This window comes from Ovis aries, chromosome 2, assembly GCF_016772045.2.
Source record: "Ovis aries strain OAR_USU_Benz2616 breed Rambouillet chromosome 2, ARS-UI_Ramb_v3.0, whole genome shotgun sequence".
NCBI lineage: Eukaryota > Metazoa > Chordata > Mammalia > Artiodactyla > Bovidae > Ovis > Ovis aries.
The window spans coordinates 208,817,333-208,835,931 of record NC_056055.1 but is presented as its reverse complement, the minus strand read 5'-3'; positions in this window follow the sequence as shown (position 1 = coordinate 208,835,931).

Genomic DNA, 18,599 nt, shown 5'->3' with positions numbered 1-18,599 from the left:
ACCACATACTTTCTGGAGCTCATCAGGATCTGAACTACATTTATCAAACTGGGAGTTGTTGACTTTATATATATTGGGTTGGCCAGAAAGTTCGGTCGAGTTTTTCTGTAAGACTTTAAACTCGAACCAACTTTTTGGCCAATTCAATAGAATTGGGGCCGTAAGCATGATGGAGATTGCAGAGAGAGAGAAGGCCTGGAGGAACTTAGCCTTTGATGATTCAGTAGAAGAGCTGACAGAGGACTAACTGTAAGCGGGGTGATCAGAGAGTCAGGACAGGCCCTGGAATCTGATGCCACGGAAGACCAAAAGGCATTGTTTGGGGATGAAGGCTGGTCTGCACTGTGGGATACTACCAGGGGATCAAAGCAAATGAGACCCGTTAAGTCCCCAGTGGACCGAGGATACCGAGGACATTCGTGACTTCGATGAGAGCCCAGCAGTTTTGTGGAACAGGGAGGCAAAAGTGAAACCAGTGTTGACAAGGAGGACTGAGCCCCAGGAACTACCGACTTGCTGTTGTGCCAGGGTACTGAGTGCTGTGGGCCTGAGGATGTGTGTGCTGAGAACAGAAAAGGGCCCCATGAGGACAGGATGGAAGCTCTTTCTGAACAAGGAGACATCTAAACAAAGTCATGAGAAAGAAGAAGGTGTTAGCTAAGATGGGGGTAAATGGAAGGGTTGGTCCATTCAGAGAGAGCAACAGGAGTATACAAAGGCAGAAATATAAGGGAAAACTTTCTGAGAACTGCCAATTCATTTTATCTGTAAAATAAAATTGGTGGTGAAAAGTGTCAGAAAGTGGAAATGTTACCTAATCTTGTTAAAACCAATGAAGGACTTTAGGGGAGGGAAGGGAGCAAATTTAAATTTTGAAATGATCACTCTGTTCATAATGGGAAGAATGTATTGGATGGAAGAGAGCAAAAGTAGTAGTAAGACCAGTTTGGGGGTTTTTTTGGCAGGTAGAGTAATTATGAGGGCCTGACTGAAGTGAGGCAGCAGCAGCAGCAGCAGCAGCAAGAAGTGGCCATGAAATATAGAAAAGGTGCTAGATTTGAAGATCTGAAGTTAACAGAATTTGATCATCTGAGACATAGGCTAAGAGAGAGCTTGGGATGGGGACGAAGAATGCCCCAATGTGTTTGGGGTCTCGACATATGGTGGAGTCATTCCCTAAGACAGAACTTCCCAAACCATTAGCCACAAATGGGTTGGGACATGGAGCTAGTGATCTCCTTAGCTCCAGAGACTGAATCTGGAGCAACTGGCGTTCCCAGGCTGGTTGCCTCTATTGTCCTGGTCATTTTCTATGTGTGCTAAATGATGAAAATGATTGAGAAGCTGTGGTCAAGGTAAGGGCTATAGAAGAAGGAGCAGGTTTTCCAGAGGCATTTGTGTCCAGTGGGTAAGAGACACATGGTCTCTGGAGGCCAGGAGAGAGATCTGGGCTGGAGATGAGGCTACAGAGTCATCAGTAACCAACTGGTAGTTTTTTAGAAGTTGATAACCATGATGACCCTGTGGGGAAGGACCTGACTCTTTGAGGAAGGGAGACATCTTCACTGCTTGGTCTCTCGTGCCTTTTAAATTTCATTCGGTGGGCATGTTTGACACATTCAAAAATATAAATAAGCAGAGAGAGACATATCTGGATGGATGGGTGTTAACATTCAACCACCACTGGAGAAGGAGGAATGTGAGGAGAAAGATCCCCAAGACAGCAATAGAAAACAAACTTCAGAGCACAGGGATAAGATACCAACAGGAAGCATCTCTTCTGCCGAGACCTCAGAAAAGAGGAGAGGTGATGGATAGGATGCAGGGAACTTTGTAGGAGGTGTGGATTCAGAACAAAAATGGCAGCAAGGCCAGGTACCAGTGATCAAAGTCTAGGGGGAAGCTAAGGTTGTAAGGAAAGAGGTGAAGATTTGAAGTAATTTGTTAAGAGGAAAGGAAAGAAGGACAATGGAATAAGTCATAATTTTCTTTTAGAGCTAAGGGCTCAATGGAGTTTAGAGACAGTGACATTTGTAATAACTCCAATGTACATTTGTGTGATTCCCTGTAATGGTGCTCAGCTGCCTGGATGCAGGAAAGGAATTCCAGAGGTATGATTTGCAGTAAGTTCTGAAATATCAGAGAGTGCTGCCACCCCTCCACTTAGAATACAAATAACATTTGGAATAAAGATGACACTATACAGTATTCCAACAAAATGCTGAGTATTTCCATGATGACTTTATGTGGCATCTCAAATTATCTTCCCAAAGTTTTTATGTTTCTCCTATTTGTGTGTGTGTGTGTGTGTGTGTGTGTGTGTGTGTGTGTGTGTGTGTGTTGTTTGACTGGTACCCTAAATGGGTGCTCAGGTGATTTGGTCATTAGTATTGAACAAGGGAATAGAAAATAACTACACTTTTGTTACTCTGCTTGGCACTTGGGTTGGAAACAAGTGAGGCAGTGAAGATGAGGGTAATTGAAAGAAAGCTGATGAAGTAATGGACTACAGGGGGTCTCTATTGGATAAAGAAGGAAGTAATAAATAGAAATAAAATTTAGAAAATCTAGGCAGGTGTAGGATAATATTGAAAACATTTAACAATTAGTGTGATACAGATTTCAACCAATATAAGAAGTTGCTGCTCCTCAGAATGGATTAACTAGTAAAAAGAAGCTGGCAGGGTACCAAAGAGTGCCCTTGGTCATACCCAAGAAGGTTTAATGAGGTCACAGTACCAGCAGTGCAGGGAAGTGCAGAGAGACCACAAGGAAAAGAGGTTATGCGCAGAGGGTGGCTTTTGAGAATTGAGACCCAGTTCTGGCTGGTGGTCAAATCACCAGGAGTGGGCCAGACCAAACAAAGCCTCAAGACCCCATGCAGGTGGGAGTGGGTACAGAAGTCCAACAAGGAGTTGCATTTACCTCGGACTCTTGTATGCTCAAAATGTAAGGCCCTCTTTTCCTGCCTGGCAGGCAAGAGTTGCAAACTCCTCTTACGATATTGACTAATAAGGCAGTCATTCTAAACTTGACTCCATTGACTGGTTGTTAGTCCTAAATTTCCCATAACCCTTGCATAGTAGAAGGTTTTCTGAAAGAAAATTACCTGATTTTATGCTGTGTTTTTATTAACAAAAGTTAAGTCATATACATATATGTGTTAGTCAGTCAGTCATGTCTGACTCTTTGCAACCCCATGAACTGTAGCCTGCCAGACTTGTCTGGCAGGAATGGACTTCTCCAGGCAAGAATGCTGGAGTGGGTAACCATTCCCTTTCTCCAGAGGATCTTCTAACCTGGGTCTCCTGCACTGTAGGCAGATTCTTTACCATCTGAGCCAACAGGGAAGCCCCATACACACACACACACACACACACACACACACACACACACACACACACACACACACAGGTATGTGTGTTCATTCATTTGATGATGACTCTGTCACCATTGGACCCTTGTACCTTGCCCAAAACACTGTTTCACAGATTCCAAGATTAGAGCATTGAAACTAATCAGAACTTGGCAGATTGTGGAAATTTCTGCTTATTATCATATCAATGAGATAATTCATGTATGAGATTTAATCTTTTCAATTAATTTAATACTTAATTTCCCTACTTTTAGAAACTGACTTAAACCAAGATGTAGAGACTGCTTTACCAACAAAAAATGATCATCAGGGATTTCGAAAAGTGTCAGATGGTAGGTATATCATTTGGAAGAAAGAAGTGTGCTTTTATCCAAGGCTTAACATGAAATTTCAGAGAAAGGATCATCTGTTAGCTATAAAATGGGAGTTAAATCTTTCATCTCCCTCATCCTATACTCAAAAATATCATTGTTAAAAATCTGTTGGAATCTTTGAAGGAAAGTACCGGATATTCACTAAGTACCTTCTAGATGCTGGTCACTATAAAAGACACCGGGGCCCATGGTAAGGCAGTTGTGGCCACACAAACACAGGGAAAAGAGCCCTGGAGAATATGAAAAAGTGAACACCAAGATACACAGTGAATTAAAAAATGCAACGAAACAGGGCAAGATAGGACACAAAGGAACAAAGTAAGTAATCTAGAAACTCACAAGGAAAGAAAAGATCCTTGTAGTGTATGAAAGAGGAAATTTAATAATATTTTGAAATCTAGTTGAGACTTAAGATGGTAAAAAAAAAAATCAAATGGGCACTTATTTATTTATTCAGAAACTGTGCTGGTTTAGTCACACAGGAGGAAAAAATTCTAGCAAACTGCCATACCACGATGTACATATGTTTAACAGTTCTGTACTGTAGACTTTAAATTTTGTGAAAAGGGTAAATTCCATGTTATATATTTTTATCACACACACACTCACACACACACTGTGAGAGATGCTACGAGTGTCAATATAGATCAGATATCTTCCTTGCCCTCCAAGTGCTCCCCATCTAGCGTGGGAGACAGCAAAGCAGAGCAAAAACTACCCTGTTGAGAAATAAGTGTTATGACAGAGAGAGGCCCAGGGTATAGGGAAACCACATAAAGAGTGTTAGGGAAGGGGCTTTCAAGAAGAGAGAAAATGGGGACTGAGCCTCAAAGGAGGAGGAAGAATCACTCCTGTAACCTGGTGAAAGGAGGTGTGCTAATGGAGAGGCAGGTAGGGAAGACATTGTGAAAGGTGTCCCACCAGAAGGAAAAACAGGAGCAAAGCAGACATGTCAGGGAGTCCAGGCAGGGCCAGAAGTGTGAAACTGTTCAGTTCAGTTCAGTCACTCAGTCGTGTCCAACGCTTTGCGATCTCATGGACTGCAGCACACCAGGCCTCCCTGTCCATCACCAGCTCCCGGAGTTTACTGAAACTCATGTCCATTGAGTTGATGATGCCATCCAACCATCTCATCCTGTGTCATACCCTTCACCTCTCACCTTCAATCTTTCCCAGCATCAGGGTCTTTTCAAATGAGTCAGCTCTTCCCATCAGATGGCCAAAGTATTGGAGTTTCAGTTTCAGCACCAGTCCTTCCAGTGAACATTCAGGACTGATCTCCTTTAGGATGGACTGGTTGGATCTCCTTGTGGTCCAAGGGACTCTCAAGAGTCTTCTCCAACACCACAGCTCAAAAGCATCAGTTCTTCAGCACTCAGATTTCTTTACAGTCCAGCTCTCACATCCATACATGACTACTGGAAAACCATAGCCTTGACTAGACAGACCGTTGTTGGCAAAGTAATCTCTGCTTTTTGATATGCTGTCTAGGTTGGTCATAACTTTTCTTCCAAGGAGTAAGCGTCTTTTAATTTCATGGCTGCAGTCACCATCTACAGTGATTTTGGAATCCAAAAAATAAAATTTGTCACTATTTCTCCATCTATTTGCCATGAAGTGATGGGATCAGAAGCCATGATCTTAGTTTTCTGAATGCTGAGCTTTAAGCCAACATTTTCACTCTCCTCTTTCACTTTCATCAAGAGGCTCTTTAGTTCCTCTTCACTTTCTGCAATAAGGGTGGTGTCATCTGCATATCTGAGGTTACTGATATTTTTCCCAGCAATCTTGATTCCAGCTCTTACTTCATCCAGCCCAGCATTTTCTCATGGTGTACTCTGCATGTAAGTTAAATAAGCAGGGTGACAATATACAGCCTTGATGTACTTCTTTTCCTATTTGGAACCAGTCTGTTGTTCCATGTCCAGTTCTAACTTGCTTCCTGACTTGTATACAGATTTCTCAAGAGGCAGGTCAGGTGGTCTGGTATTCCCATCTCTTTCAGCATTTTCCACAGTTTATTGTGATCCACACAGTCAAAGCATCAAATTGGTTCTTTGGCAGCATCAAATTGTATTCAGATGATAATCAGGGTAGCTGGGACAGAACAGGGAATCCAGAAAGGATGGAGAGAGCTGAAAGAGATACATAGAGGCCATCAGCTGTTCAGCTGAATGGTTGATGGAGGGCTCTGCAACATGCCTGGTGGGTGGCTGGACAAAGCATGAAATGGATGGGAGCAGACTTAATGAATGAATCTAGCTCCCTCTAGAAGTTGGTCAAGCTGACCAAATCACTGTCCAGAGGAGCATAGTAAATTCAGTTCCACTCAGAATACTTAAGAGGTTCGGTCAGACAGTGTCTCTACGTATCTGGGTAACAGTCAACCCAGCTGGCGATAAGCAATGCCATGGAATGAGGGAGCCCACTGGGGCCCCTGTTGGGGGACTGAGCAAACACTATAAGGTCTGTCATGAAGGGGATGACTGGCAGCTTCCCAGGACAGAGGAGGAAAGGCCAAATTGTAGTCTTTGCACCAGAACCGTATAAGTTGTTCACTAAAATTTTAGGCTCTTAGGCTTGCTGCTGCTGCTGCTAAGTCGCTTCAGTCATTTCCAACTCTGTGCGACCCCACAGATGGCAGCCCACCAGGCTCCCCCGTCCCTGGGATTCTCCAGGCAAGAACACTGGAGTGGGTTGCCATTTCCTTCTCCAATGCATGAAAGTGAAAAGTGAAAGTGAAGTCACTCAGTCGTATCCGACTCTTCATGACCCCATGGACTGCAGCCCACCAGGCTCCTCCGTCCATGGGATTTTCCAGGCAAGAGTACTGGAGTGGGGTGCCATTGCTTTCTCTGCTCTTAGGCTTAAGTAATTCATAAAAAATTTTAGTAGTGGTTAAGTGGGGAAAATGGGGTTGAATTTGGGTTGTTGTGGGGGCTATTTGTTTAATGAGCACTGGAATCAATTATAACAGTATGGTGTTTTCCATATTGAAAGGTGAACTGTGAAAAAATTTAGTAGGTATGAAGTGGATGTAATAACTAGCATTTTTTTTGAGCTAGAATAAAATAGATAATAAAAGGTAAGTAAGAAGAGCAGAAACTAAATATTCTATTTAGTACATTTTTCCAGTAAACTAAATAGAATATTAATAGAAAGAAAAAGGTATGTAGAAAAGAGAAGGGTAAGAATAAATTAGAAAAGGGTATTTTCTCATGGAGCTTTTTGTTTCATTACATGCACACAAGTGCAGGTATTGATCTGGAATGTGAAAAACCAAAAACTTATAGTGGGTAATGGTCAAACAAAGTTTGAAAAGCACTCACATAGAACATCTCATGGGCTGTTAGTTATGTTCTAAACCCACCATGTTTTATCTAATTTTGTTTCAGACTATAAAGATTTGTTTACTCATCTAATGCCAGATGATGAAAAAGATCTAATTTTGTCGGATGGTGAGTCTGTTGAGTGATAAACAGTCTCCGCAGTGCTGATGATCTTGGCAGAAATCATCCAGTCTTAGAGAATGGCCTTGCGGTCAGAAAACACAGTCCAGCACCTGAAGTAACTTTGGAAGAACTCTCCTCATACTCATAGATGCTTTGAAGGAGAGATTAAAAATATGGAAGGAAATTTTATTTTAAAACCAAAATTGCTTCCGTGTCATAATCACGTCATCTCTCCTCAAATACTCTAATTTCAGCTCCAGCTCCCATGTCTCATTCTTCTCACCTTTTCTTCTCAATTCCTCATTACAAAACTCAAAATAGCTGTCATGCCAAGTCAGGATCCTTCTCAGAATGGGGGTGAAAGGAAGACCCTGACAAGCCCAAGTTAGAAATCTCTTTAACAGGGGAAATCTGGAAAATTTTATACATGCTTGCATATACGTATCTTGTACGTATTTGTATAGAGGCTTATATATTCTTAAAATCTGCCTAAGGAGTTGTACATCCAGAAGATAATAATAACCTATTCTGTTTCCATCTTGACTACTTCTTTACTTAAAACTGTCTGTACAGGAGGGAGCCGGTAAATGCTGAAACATTGCCGGTGACCAGAGTTTCACAGGGAGGTTGGTAGGCACTTCACTGAGAAGTTTGGCTAGAAACCCATTTGCCCCTGACAGTGGCTTATCCATGACACCATATAAAAGTGATCTGTAATCCCATATGTAAAACAGATAGCTAGTGGGAAGCTGCTGTATAGCACAGAGAGGTGAGTTAAGTGTTATGTGATGACCTAGGGGGATGAGATAGGGAGGCTGGCTCGAGATGGAGGGGATATGTGTATATATATAGCTGATCTAACATAGCAGAAACTAATACAACATTGCTAAACAATTATATTCCAATAATAAACAACAAAGCGACCTGACATCTTGCAGCTTTCAAAGAGGGCAAGGCATTCTAAGGACCTTGGAGTAGAAGGGAAAAAGATAGGGAAAAATGAGAATAATAGCAAAAATCAATATACTTTAAATACTAAAAATGCTGTTCTTCTAATTGTCTATTTACTGCATTGGATTTTTTAGATCTGATTCCTCAAAACTGGCTCTGAAAAGCCACAAAGTCAAGAATGCACAAATAGTAGGTGGTAGACAGACATTCACATTAAAAAGTGATCTTTTCTGTTATAAATAAACTGGGTAGAAGGGCTCAAGTGTCCCTGTGATACATGATCCCACATCCCTAGGAACTCAGCCTTGTTTGCTGACTCTCTGGAGCCTGGCTCCCTACTTTAAAACCAGGGTTATGACAGTGACAACAGAACCCTTCCCTCAGAATGAAGAAGGAAGGAAGCAGACACAGAGACATCTGCAGATCCAGATTCTCAAAGTTTGTAGCTGAGTTGTTAACAATATTTTATGCAAACAAGGCAGACATTGATGTCTTTGTGGTTAGCCAACTCAGGATCTTCACTTACGGCCTCACATGTATGCATGCGTGCTCAGTCGTGTCCTACTCTTTGTGACCCCATGGCCCCGCCAGGCTCCTCTGTCCATAGAATTTTCCAGGCAAGAATACTGGAGTGGATTTCCATTTCCTTCTCCAGGAATCTTCCTGACCCAGGGACTGAACCCACATCTCTTGTGCCTCCTGCATTGGCAGGTAGGTTCTTTTCTAGCTGAAAATGTTAGAACGGGGAAATGTTAGCACTTCTATTTCTATGTCCAGTAAGATGAACAGATCCATTGCGCCTTCCATTCTGAACCTGTGCAGTGTGGTAGGCTTTGGAGTGGGGCTAGCCATGGGGAATTAGAATTGGTGCATAGAGGAAAAGCAGGGCCAAAAGAGGAAATGAAACTGACAATATAGCCGCAGGCAAAATTCAGAGTGAGAAACAAAGGGGCCAAGAGGGACTGCACGTATAAATAGATTAAAGTCAGGAAAAGTGGCCAGAATTTAGTTTTGCTATATGAAAATATCTAGTGATGATCAGTGGTTTGATTTCCTTCATAGGGTCCCTCTCACACATGCAGTTCCTCAGCTATTGAATCAGCTTGAGTATAGCAATCCAGTAAAGGAAAGGAAGGGGGTAGCCAAAGAAAAGCCAATGAAAACATGTTGACCAATGTATTTTAAAAACAGTTACATCCTTTCGGGGATCCCCTGGTCAGTCAGTAAAGAGTCTGCCTGCAATGCAGGAGACCTGGGTTCAATCCCTGGGTCAGGAAGATCCCCTGGAGGAGGAAATGGCAACCCACTCCAGTATTCTTGCCTGAAGAATTCCATGGACAGAGGAGCCTGGTGGGCTACAGTACATGGGATCACAAAGAGTCGGACACACTAACACTTTAGAGTGACTAACACTTTGACTTTCATATGCTTTCATTACCTTCCTTTCACAGATTCTGAAGGCAAGGCTATGGAACAGTAAGAGATCAAATCAGGCCAATTATAAGATTATTTGGTAGTATAATAAATATGGAAAGACCATCAATATCTATATTTTGTTGTTGTGTAGTTGCCAAGTCCTGTCCAACTCTTTCCGACCCCATGGACTGTAGCCCACCAGGCTCCTCTGTCCATGGCATTTCCCAGGCAAGAATTCTGGAGTGAGTTGCCATTTCCTTCTCCAGGCAATCTTCCTGGCCTGGGGATCAAACCCATATCTCCTGCATTGGCAGGCAGGTTCTTTACCACTGAAGCACCAGGGAAGCCTGAATATCTGTATTCAGGGAAGAACAATTCGAAAGATTTGCTTCAGTCTTTAGCTAATATTGTACTAGACAGTTCAATAAGATTGACAGCACACACACAAAGTCAGGTCAGTCATTTTGTATTACCTGGATTCATTGATGGTTGCTTATTGCTGTCTCTGCTCTGCTCAGTCACTTCAATTATGTCTGACTCTTTATGACCCCATGAACTGTAGCCCACCAAGCTCCTCTGTCTGTGGGATTTTCCTGGAAGAACACTGGAGTGCGTTGCCATTTCTGTACTTTCTCCAAATAATTTGGTACCAACTGCTGTTTTTTGAACTGCGCGAAAATAGAATTGTCAGTCATTGCATCCCTGCTTATACATCCTTCTGAAAGAACCTGTTCCTCCCACAGACCAACCCTAAGACATGGGCCTAGGTGGCCACGTTTGCTCGAATGTCCTTACCACATCAGCCTCGACTGACTGGTACACACCTGACTCAAGGAGAAACAATCAGAGCTTTCTCTTGCTCTCTCAAGAAATTTGAACTCAGCAAAATGGATGAGTGAGTTGGTGTCTGAGTGAGAGCAATGGTAGTGAGCAAAAGGAAGCCACAAGGTTCTGTCTGTGGGGCCTTTAGACCTGGTCAGTTTCACGACCTTCCTAAGACTCAGCTGTACGTTGTTTCACCTTGGTATAAGTGTCATTAGAACAAACCACACTTTTAGTCTAAATTGAATAGATTCTGTTTCTTGACACCACATGTAGCCCAAGTAAACTATATTTTTTAAAAAAGCACAATCTTACACCTGGGCTTCCCAGATGACACCAGTGGTAAAGAACCTGCCTGTCAACGCAGGAGACCTAAAAGATACGGGTTCAAACCCTGAATCAGGAAGATCCCCTGGAGGAGGGCATGGCAACCCACTCCAGTATTCTTGCCTGGAGAATCCCATGGACAGAGGAACATGGTGGGCTACAGTACATAGAGTTCCAAAAGTGGGACACGACTGAAGTGATTTAGCACGCTTGCATACCTAATAATTTTATGATTTAAGAAAAATTGTAGCCTTTTATTAAAGCAATAGTAGTCATACCAGTCTGTTCATATATTTCAAGCTTTTGTTGTTGTTGTTTAGTTGCTAAGTGTCCGACTCTTTTGCGAGTCCATGGAGTATGGCCTGCAAGGCTTCTCTGTCCATGAGATTTCCCAGGCAAGAATTCTGGAGTGGGTTGTCATTTCCTTCTCCAGGGGATCTTCCCAACCCATTGATTGAACTTGCATCTCCTGTGTCCCCTGCATTGACAGGAGGATTCTTTAAGTTTTGAAAGACCAAGAGTCATCTTGAAAACTGCTGGCACTTGTGCTTTCTCTGTAGTTTTAAATGGTGCTTAAAGTACAAATTACTTTCTGAAAATTCTGGGAGATTTCAGACGCTTCTACATTGCTTCTGTACTGTCATAATAAAATGTATGATTTTAAAACCATGGCTAACTTTGGCTTTTTTTTTTAAAGTCAGCATCTTATTTATAGTGAAGAAAACTTAATGTTAAGGACTTCAAGTGAGGTCTTGTGCCCTAATCCTACCACTTTCCCCTGCCTCTTCTCATGGGGTTCTCAACCAAAGCGGTGAGACCACCAAGGACAGTAGCTGGAGGAGAACTTGCCAGTCCTCAACACACAGCAAGCCACGTGACAGTTGCCCCCCCAACATGCAGGGCTTCTTCACGGTAAAACTGAATGAGACTGGAACGTGTGACTCAGAAACTGCAGCAAAGCGCCCTGTTCCATTTGCCTGGAGTCACTTTTGCCCATCAGTTATCAGACTGAACTAGGAGGGAAGTCAGTGAATACAACCATGGACGAAACACCACCTTGCAAGCCAGTGGCCCTGCCCTTGAGTGAGACTCTTCCCAGTGGGTGTCAAGTGCTGACCAATCAGATAATCAGCTGCTTCTCCAATAGGTGGACATCTAGGAAGGGGCTAGAGAGAGCCCTGGGCAGAGCTTCTCCTCTCTGGGGACACTGTAGGAAACACGCAGCCCCATCTCCAGCAGGCTGTATCTCCCAGTATGAATCAGCACTATCACTTGTTTGAACCACTATGGGGTGACAGGATGCTCTACGGTAGATGACTCCCATAGGCGAAGAGAACAAAGTGATTTTAACCACTATACCTACTACCACACATCTGCTGAAAATTAATAGAAGATACAGAATGATGCGAGGAGGAAAGTCTTTGTGTTTACTATTGGTTTAAAAGTAATGATGGTGCCATTTCAAAACTAATATCTTTCGGAGAATCACTATTTTGTTGCGTTTGTTTTTCAGCTGCTGCGCTGGTTCTCACAGTAGCTTATTACATGTACTGAACCATCCTGGAAAATTTTCGAGTCTGGTCTTCCCATTAGGAGTAACTTTAATATGAGATTATTAAAAGATAATTTCTCCATGTTATTAAAACTGTCCGATAAAGGCATGAGGGAAGAATATTCAGTCGGAATTTTAGAATATGACTCAGATAAAGTCATTACATATATAAAGTGGTTACTTGATTGGTACCTGGAGTATAGATTAAGTGTACATCCTTGAAACTGTAGCAGGCACTCTTAGTTGCCCTCTCTACAGCCTTGCTGCCTTTCTCCTAACTGAACTCTGATTTTGTTGGGATGGTCAATGGGCCCAACCTTAAACCATGAATCTTGATAGATCCAATATAGTCTCATTTCCCAGTGATTGGTCTAGGGGCAGGCATGTGACCCAGTTTTGTACAGTGATACATAAGGAGAAGTCATCTTCCAGAGGGGCTGTATGTGTGAAAGAGAGAGGGGTGAGGTGGGGTGGGGCCTGGAGATGGGGAAGGCAGAGAGAAAGAAAATGAGTGAATGATATGCAAGAAGAAAGCACTTTGACTTCTACCTACTTCCTTCCTGTTTAACACGTTCTTCTACCAGAATGTAATGCTTGCAGCTTGGAGGATCATTCTGTGGCAATAAGGACAGACATCACTGGTAGGATACCACCAGGAGAGTAGAAGTGTAGCAAGAGAAAAACCTGATGCCTGAACCCAAGGCCTCAATGACTTCAAAAGGCCTCAGAGCCAACCTTGGATCAACTTCAGAGTTTCTGTCAAACAAATGACAATCATAGTTTAAGCCCCTGTTGTGGTTTCTGTTAGTTAAACAGCCAAAAGCTATATAACTTGATGGAGAAATAGCTTTTGTTTTGTTATTGTTACTTGGAATGAATAGGAAATATATTTAGATAATTTAGACAATTCTCCCACTCAGGTTCCAAAGCTGTATTGACTTTCATATTTTTAGTGTTCTCAGTTCCAGTTAGTAAATGTTACTAGCCTAGTTCAGTCCTAGACCAGTAGTTTTCAGTGTCAGCAGGAATCAGAATAATATGTCAAAAGCACATTACTGGGCCCCATCTGCAGAGTCTCTGATTCAGCAGGTCTTACGTGGGGTCTGAAAATCTACATTCTTCACAAATTCCCAGGCGGCGCTAATGTTGCTAATCTGGGGACCGCACTTTGATAATCACTGCCCCAGCTAATGGGCAGTCACCTCCTAAGTCAACCGCCTCCCCAATTCCCTTTATCGACACCTATAGTCCTAAAGCTGTGGTTTTTCCAGTAGTCATGTATGGATGTGACAGTTGAACTATACAGAAAGCTGAGTGCACAAGAATTGATGCTTTTGAACTGTGGTGTTAGAGAAGACTCCTGAGAGTCCCTTGGACCCCAAGGAGATCCAACCAGTCCATCCTAAAGGAAATCAGTCCTGAATATTCTTTGGAAGGACTGATGTTGAAGCTGAAACTCCTATACTTTGGCCACCTGAGGCGAAGAACTGACTCACTGGAAAAGACGCTGATGCTGGGAAAGATGGAAGGTGGGAGGAGAAGGGGACAACAGAGGATGAGATGGTTGGATGGCATCACTGATGCAATGGACATGGGTTTGAGTAGGCTCCGGGAGTTGGTGATGGACAGGGAAGCCTGGTGTGCTGCAGTCTGTGGGGTCACAAAGAGTCGGACACGACTGAGTGACTGAACTATAGTCCTGACACTCACTTTCTGGCCACAGGATTCCACTCACCAGCCCAGTGTTTCAGGACTTCTTCATGCCACCCAGACTGGTCTGCCACAATCCTCTGAGCTTTAGTTTTGCTGCCTCCCCATGCTCTCAGACCACTGGCCCTGCCTAGAGTCTTATCTCACTGAAGCCTCCTTGGGTCTGACACAGTGGGGTGACCTTCCTTCTCCTGAACAAATCACTTCTTTTTATCTCAGAAAGAAGGAAATTATGGAATTCCAACAGACAGAAGTAGATTAAAGAGCCTTTTCCGCCCTCTACTCCCCGCCAGGTGGGAAATAATGTTGTATATAACCTTCATTTGCTCCTTTGCTGGCCTTAACATGAGCATCTTTACCTCTAAAATGGTCCTTGCCCAGAGCTGAATGCTTACTCATTCTGCAGAGGACACAAAAATGTTACCTACACTGACAGCTTAGCTGCTGGAAGCAAAGCCCATAACCCTCCCAAGCCTGAGCAGCTGCTCTGTGTCTTTGATTAATTTCTTCTGGGCAGAAATTATAAGCCCTCAGAGATCTCTGATCACAAGCTTCTCACTTCATTGGTCCAAGGAAGCATGATTTCTGTACAAAGAGCCATAAGCATGGTTTTGCAGAGGCATGGTTTCCTACTTTCCTTTAGGTACAATACCTGTCTTAGGGAAAGTGGCCCCAGGCCCGAGTGTCTCTTGCCCAAGAACAGCAGGCAATAGTCACTCAAGTAATGCCACCAAGTCAGGTTTTCATCCACAGCCCCCAGAAATCACTGCGATGATTGAAAAATCTCATGATGCATCCTCAGTCCTCATACAGATTTGACCCATCAGCAGTGTTTGACATGGTGGATCATTTCCCTCTCTTTGTATCACTTGCCTTCCAGTGCAGGGCACTCCCATGGTTTTCTTCCTACTTCATCCCATGAGGTGCCCCACTTTTTCCTCTGGATCTTTTGCTAATTCCCCCTCTTCTCTTGTAAGGTTGGAGTGCTCCAAGAGTCTATCTTTGGTTATCTTCTTTATCTACACTCATCTGACAATAATTCCATTTAGTTCCACGGCTTTACATTCTGTCTGTGTGTAGGTAACTCTCCAACTAATATCTGCAGACTTTCATCTCTTCCAAAGTTTGCGCTTTTCTATTTTTCTTCAAATTCCCAGTTAAATGGCAAATAGGCAAATAAATTGACAAGTCCCCAATTTCTCTTTTATTCCAGCATCTCACACCTCAGACTTGTTCCTCCCCCAGATCCTCAGTGAAGGGGAACTTTTCCTTCCAATTGCTCAAACCAAAATCACTGGAGTCACCCTTGACTTCTCATTCCCTCACGTTCTACATCCAGTCTCTTAGGAAATCCTACTGGCTCCAACTCCAAAGAATTCTCCTGTAAATCAGATAGCACTGAAATGGAGCAGGACTGTACGGTCCTTGCCACCCCAGCGTGTCTTCTGCCTGCCTTTTGCGAAAGAATAAGTTTAATCAGAGAAGTGAGAAATGCTGAGACAAAGGAAAACAGTCAAAGGAGACTAAATGACAATAACGTAGACATTAAGCATAGTCAGGGGTGGCTACAATCTGTGGGGCTACAAAGAGTCAGACGTGACTGAGCAAGTAATACGCACACAAATACGTATACCAAGTACAATTCAAACATACTTAGGGCTTCCCTGTAGCTCAGCTGGTAAAGAATCTGCCTGCAGTGCAGGACACCCAGGTTCGATTCCTGGGTTGAGAAGATCCCTTGGAGAACGACATGGCAACCCACTCCAGTATTCTAGCCTGGAGAATCCCATGGGCAGAGGAGCCTGGCAGGCTACAGTCCATGGGGTCACAAGAGTTGGACATGACTTAGCAACCAAACCACCACCGCTGCCAGGGACCTTTCGTTCTTTCTCAAGCGCTATAGATAATATTCTGGGCCATATCCTGTGAGCTGTCTTGTAGATGCCAAAACACCATGTGGAGAGGTTAACTACGTGGTGACCAGACTGTACCCAGGACATGAGTGCCACAATTCTGAGAACTGACCACAAAGAAATGGGAACAAATGGACCCTGGAACTGAGGATTAACTGTACCTCAAACAATCAAGATGATGCTGGTCAGACCACTGATGATCAATTTGAAGATGACTGTTAGAGATGACGGTGCTGTTTCTGCATGTAACCCCTCACCCCTGTCTATAAAAGCTCTCACTCCCTGTTTGTCGCGGGGGAGGGAGGTTGGCCTTTGGACAGATGTCTGCCACCCTCCCCCCTCCCCTTTCCACCAACCTGTTCTGTTTATTGGCTTTTGAGCGCCAATCGGCCAGACCCAGAAATTCCTTTTGGTAATAGTATCTCATCTATGTTTAAAAGTCTGTAGAGGCTCTCAATTTACTTCAGGGTAACGGTCAAAGGATGAGATGATTGGATGGCATCACTGGCTCAATGAACATGAACCATTGAGTTCACGTCCGGGAAATGGTCAAGGACAGGGAAGCCTGGTATGCTGCAGTCCATGGGGTCGCAAAGCGTTGGACATGACAGAGCTACTGAACAAAAACAAAAGGTCAGATCTTTACAATGGCCTCTCCCCACCCCCACACTCACCTTTGCATCTCTCATCTCTCCTTGGAGAAGGAAATGGCAACCCATTCCAGTATTCTTGCCTGGAAAATTCCATGGACAGAGGAGCCTGGCAGATCACGATCCATGGGGATCACAAAAAATAGTCAGACACAACTGAACGATGAACATCTGTCTCTCCTATTCCTCTTTTCCATGCTCTTCCCACTCGGCTCTGGCCGCACTGGCCTCTTAACTACGACTTACATCTGCCAAGTACTCTCCCTCCTCAGAGACTCTACCTGGCACACTCTTTCTCTAAATGGTGCTTAGCCAACGCCTTCACTTCCTTCAGGTCTTTGCCCAACTTAATAGAGCCTACACATGCCACACTATTTAATACTGTCATACTCAGCAGTCTCAAATTTCTTTATTCTGCTCTACTTTTTATTTTATTCTATGGCACTTGTAATAATCAGTATTATTATTTATGTATTATTACTAATTATAATGTCCATCTCCCATCTAGGATGGCAGGGTCATCATCTGTTCTCTGATCTTTTCTAAGCGCCTAGAATAATGCCTGAGACATAATTGTGATCAGTATATGTTTTTGTCCCTCTCTTCTAAATTCTAATGGCAATCATTATTTTTTTTTGAAGCATATATAAAAAAGGGAAACCAATAAGTTTCCAAGGAAGTGAGCTAGTTTTCTTCTAGGGTGATATTACCTAGGTAGAATCCAGCACCAAAGTCTTATCTTCAGCCTTGCACAACAAGAAGTATGGTTCTCAGGCACTATTAACCATCCTTAAAAAACCAACCAAGACTAATGATAGAACTAGAGTGCCAATTTATAAGTCTTAGGTTTAAAATAGAACCATCAAGGATACCAGATGTCCACAGTCCTGAGAGTGAGTTTACTTCCCATGCAAGCTACATGGGGACACAGAATATAATCAGAAGACTTGGAGTCAGAACAAGGAAAAGTATTTAGATGAATTGGAAATCTGAAAACTTCAGACTCTAATTAACTTTATCTCCACAGTAGAGCCATATGCCATATGGAGTGTTTGAGACCATGGGCAGGGTACTCTCTTCCTACACAGTACTAACTAGTCTCTCCTGACTGACTTATCCAACACATTTCTTGGGTGCTTATGACAGCTCATACAACATGGGAAACAAGTACGCAGGATACAGAGAATAATTCTGCTCCCAATTCTGATGTGTGAGGGTTCTTCCACACCACTAAGGTATTCTCTGAGATCAGCTGCACATCCTATGATTCAGCTCAGTTCTTATACTGTCTACCTGGTGACAGGCTCAGATCCCACAGGCTGAGAGCTCAGTCCCAACACACACACACACCACTTCAGACACCAATCAAGAGGTCAGATTGTCACCAGTGCTTCTGACCAACGGCTGTATATCAGCAGTTCCAATGACTCCCTCCTTGGGTGAGATTAATCTCCTAGAGCATCTCACAGAACTCAGGGAAAGAGTTAACTCAATAGATTACTGCTGCTGCTGCTAAGTCGCTTCAGTCGTGTCTGACTCTGTGCTACCCCATTACTACATTACTAGTTTGTTTTTAAAAAAAAAGATATAACTCAGGAGCCAGATGGAGGAAATGCAGAAGGCAACATATGGGGAAAGGTTATGAAGCTTCCATGCCCTCCCCAGTATGCTACTGTCCCCAAATCTCCATAGCCTCATCAGCTGGGAAGCTCTCTGAACCCCGTCCTTTGAGGGTTTTATGAAAACGTCATTGTAGGAGTGATTGATTAAATCATCGTTGCTATTCAGTTGCTCAGTCATGTCTGACTTTGTGACGCCATGGACTGTAGCACCATCTCTCAGAGCTTGCTCAAACTCATGTCCATTGAGTCAGTGATGCCATCCAGCCATCTCATCCTGTCATCCCCTTTTCCTCCTGCCTTCAGTCTTTCCCAGCATCAGGGTCTTTTCCAATGAGTCAGGTCTTCGCATCAGGTAGCCAAAGCATTGGAGCTTCAGCTTCAGCATCAGTTCCTCCAATGAATATTCAGGACTGATTTCCTTTAGGATTGACTGG